Genomic DNA, 5,000 nt, shown 5'->3' with positions numbered 1-5,000 from the left:
TTCAACAATCTCACCGCTTATTTTTGCTTTTACTTACCACGTATCAGAAAAATTTGTTAAGATTATATACATTTTGTATCCATCTACTAATGCTGGGAATCCAAATAATTCAATAATGCAATGGAGAAATATCTAACCGTTTACTGGTTTGAAATAATGTTGCTTACTATAGAAGTGGTTTTCTTTCGTAAAATGTGAGTTAAATGAAATATTAAAAAATGAAACATTTATAAAGAATGTAAGGAATATAAGCCAAACCCCGCATTCCTATCCCCTGGCAATTCATTAATTTATAAATATGACCTTTCACCTCAAAATGGGCGGGAATGCGCAATTTAAGATTCCTCTCAATAGTAATGCCAGCTTTTTCCCCTGTCTTAGGCATGAATCTTTATGACAGGCAATCAGCCCCGGGGTCGGTCTAAACACACAGGAAGTACATCGTAGAAAAGGCTTCTCGTGAACAGCTGGCCGGCCGAAAGAAGGCAGCGCTTTCTATGAGCGGTGGAAAGAAACCTTATTGTTTCATTGTTATTGAGGCGCTTCGTTTCCAGTTAGGGGGAGGTAGGCTTGTCTTTTATGAGTGGCAACAGATTGAAATATGGGAAAAGAGGAACCGGAGTCAATTTTATGTGCTGTGGTTTAAATTACCCGTGTGACGAGGGCGGTGGTTGCGCGTAAGGGTGAGGATTACGCGAAAGAGTAGTTGTATGTGTAAATGGGAAAATAAATTATCTGTGTAAAGTAGATTTGCAGTATGAATAAAGCGTCATATTTTCCCATTGAAAGTTAAAATATGAAGGAGGGAAGGCAAAATAAGCATGAGGGAATAACTGCATAGAAATAAGGGAAAGACGCAAAATAGTAAGTTCGCAAGAGTATGTGATATGTGGGCCGAGGACTAAGTCCTTTTAAGAAGGGACATGATCACTCAAAGGCGACGAGCAAGCAGAATTACCAACTTTCATCAGCAACAAAGGGCATGAGCAAGATGTTTATAGCGATCGTTCTCGATGACGACATTCCTCCATTCATCCACTTTTGCCGGACCATTCCTATGGTTTTCCGGATGAACGGCAATGGTTTCTCTTTTCACACAATGTCCGTGACAAAATGTACATATGTACATCGTCGTGGCTGTCCCTTGAAGATCGAGGATGACGGTCTCTTACTTCCCGGCTGCCTGTCCCAGTCGTTATGCACGCTGCCTTCCACAGCCTCCGCAGGTGGTGATGATGGTGGTGGTGGTCGTGGTGGTGGTGTGTGTGTGTGGGGGGGGGGGGGGGGCTAAAGGCTGTATATATCTCTTAGTCTCTCCTCCTGCTCTCTTCTCTCCTCTATTTTGCCTCCTGAGATCTCCCTCCCTGCATGGACCAGGCCTCTCCCTCAAGCACGGTCTTTGGCTTGTTTTTACCAGGTCTTCCAGTCGACGGGCAGCTTTTCAGGTCGTACGTGAGGAAGTCCTTGCCCATTCTGACGAGTTGACCTGCCCAACGTAGCTGATTTCTGACGATGGTTAACCTATATGCTGTCAATGCGGTAATCGTCCCAGACGATGTGGAGGCAGTGCCTTCAGCAGCGTCGGTGGGGTCGCCCGAGGGCTTTCTCGTGACGGCGTTCCAAGTCTAGGTCTCAGATCCGTACAGGAGGTGATGATGACAGCTTTGTGGACTTGGCTTTTATCGCTTTACGGAGGTCCCTCCCTGAAGGGCGCCCACGGCTGTTCCCGCACGCATGAGACGACGTTGGGTCTCTGTCGGCGCTTGATGACACGTGGTTGTAGAGGTGGGAGAAGAGGCTCATTTTACAGTACCTGATCCTTCAGTGTTACAGCGGCCTTTGGGTTAACCTCACGAGGGGGCGGCTGGTACACGATCTGACGATTTGTTCGGGTTGACATGAAAACTAAGTTTGTTATATGCTTCATCAGAGGTCTCGAGGAGCTTCTGAAGTCCTTCTTCAGTGTAACAGGACACACTGTTTTCATCAGCGTACTGAAAGTCCACTAGTGTACTGGATAGTTTTTATCCGAGCCGGCTTTGGGTTGTAGAGCTTTCCATTGGTTCTATTGGTTAATTGATGTTGATTTCGGATATTGTCTTTGATCGGATGCAAGATAGCAGCAACGTAGACAGAAATATGGCAGACATTTCATCATGGACGATCCTCAGGATGTTGATGAACTTCCATTGGCAACCAGACCTTCTCAAAACCTTCCACAGGAGGAAAGTGACACAAGTCGGAAGCCTTGTCCGGATGAAGAAGGCCATGTACGGCGCTGGTGTTGCTCGCGAGACGGATCTTTTCAAAACCAGGAGTACGGCTCAGGGCCTCGAAGGGATTGAATAAATGCTTCCTCCTCGCTGATGACCGGCTTGTTGCTCAGATTTTCAAAGTTCTCCTTCCAATCTGGCGTTGATGTAATCCTTGGCCTTCTTCAGGTTCAAACGTCCTTACTGCGCAGATACTTCACTTCTGATATAGAATCTTTTTTCTCTCGAAGATGGAGCTCTGTGAAGCTTTAGGCTTTCCGCTTTTGGTCGACAAGCTGTTTTAGGACCCGGTCGTTGTCGTCGAATCAGACTTGATGTTTTCTCCATTGATGGCCAAGTGTTTCATTGCACTCATACTTTATGTGTATCATGGGTGTCGTCAGGATGATTATAGTGGGGAACACCTTAGAATATAGAGGGGGCACAATGACACTAGTTCCCGATGCGATTAAAATATATGAATTACTGGGGGTCTCTGTATATAATACCCCCCCCCCCCACCGTGGTCTTATCATAACATGTGCCTAGTGCCTTGATTCAGTCATCTCGCCTCGCAAGACTCGTCAGAAACTATTATGGAGGTTTTCGGTCAACGCCATCCAGGGAGGATCCTCTGGAAAAGACCAGTCCTTTCCTGTCTTTCCAAAGGGCCTTGTTATCACCTGGAAGGTAGGGAAGTCGTATGCTTATACATGTGTTGTACTGTTGCTGTTCTCCCTCTGTTTCTCAATTCTCCTGGATATGAAGAAAAAGAGACCGGGAGGAAGAAAAAAAGAAAAAAAAAGAAATGAGAGTCATGAGTCACATATCTTACTTGCATTACTTATTCTCTTTTGGGGGGATTTAAGGATGTCAAATATCTTTATTGCTTACAGGTAGCGCACGTAGCCAAGAATCTCAAAGACAGACGCGCTTGTTTTTACTATCAATATCGGCAGAGAAGCCGAGGAAGTGAGAAACTTGAATGGATATGTTGTGGAATTTTGGTGCCAAGATCGCTGAGAGCAAGCATCTTGTAAATGATAAAATTACCATGAACACCCAGGTGGTATCTTAATAACTGTCATATTTACTATGATTTGGTAGATAAATGCGTGGTTTTCTTATCCGGGATGGAAAATCCCGTGCTTCACATCCATTAGTGAATTTTGAATTAGTATTAAGTGTGTATCTGTGTGTGTGTGTATGTGTGTGTGTGTGTGTGTGTGTGTGTGCGTGCGTGCGTGCGTGCGTGCGTGCGTGCGTGTGTGCGTGCGTGTGTGTGTGTGTGTGTTTGTGTGTGTGTGTGTGTGTGTGTATGTGTGTATATGTGTGTGTGTGTGTGTGGGTGTATGTGTGTGTGTGTGTGCATACATACATAAACTTATATACATATATATACATATATATACACACATATGTGTGTATATATACATATATATAGGTATGCATACATATATATATATATATATGCACACACACACACACACACACAGACGTGCGTGTGTGTGTAAATATATGTACATATATATGTGTATATATATATAAATATATATATATATATATATATATATATACTCGAATGTATACATGCATGTACACACACACACACACACACACACACACACACACACACACACACACACACACACACACACACACATCTATCTATCTATCTATATATATATATAAATATGTGTGTGTGTTTGTAAAGATACCATAAATATAAATACATATATATATATATAAATAGAGAGAGAGTATAGTATATATGCATATACATATATATACATACATATATATATATATATATATATATATATATATGTATATATATATGTAAATATGCATCCAAATATATATATATGTATATATATACATATATATACATATATATACATGTATATGTATATATATATATGTTTATACATATATATATACATGGAAATATATACAAATACACACACATTTATATATAAATATGTATGCATATATACACAAAAACGATTTCCTTTATGTTAATCAGAAAAACACAATTACCTACATCCCTTAGACAGTAATACTAATATAGTGGCTTAATGTCCAACACCACCAAACTATACGAGACAGGCAAAGTATGAAAACCTCCTAAAACATGAATTAGCTCAATGTGAGGGAAAAGAGCTGTGCGCTGACGTAACATTCGTCACCGTCTGCGCGGAGGGCAGCCTGGCGGAGGGAAACGCGGGGCGGGCGAACGGAACAGCCCTTACGTGATGGGAGTGACAAGTGCGGCGAAAAGAGATCGATTGTGGCGGAACTGTGTCGTGGCACAACTATGAATCGATGTGCGGATTGTGCTTCTGGATTTGTGTGCGTGCATCTCTTTCTATCTCCATCTCACTCTCTCTCTCTTTCTCATTCTCTCTCTCTCTCTCTCTCTCTCTCTCTCTCTCTCTCTCCCTCTCTCTCTCTCTCTCTCTTTCTCTCTCTCTCTATCTAAAAATACACACACACATGGAAATATATACAAATACACACACATTTATATATATTTATATATATACATATATATATACATATATATATATATATATAGGTATATATATATGTATATATATGTGTGTATATATACACACGCATATATATATTTATATATATACATTCACATGTATATGTACACACACACACACACACACACACACACACACACACACAAATATATATATATATATATATATATATACATACACACACACAAATACATAA

The sequence above is a fragment of the Penaeus chinensis genome, chromosome 37 (assembly GCF_019202785.1).
Source record: "Penaeus chinensis breed Huanghai No. 1 chromosome 37, ASM1920278v2, whole genome shotgun sequence".
Taxonomy (NCBI): Eukaryota; Metazoa; Arthropoda; class Malacostraca; order Decapoda; family Penaeidae; genus Penaeus; species Penaeus chinensis.
Note: the sequence above shows the minus strand (reverse complement) of the source record.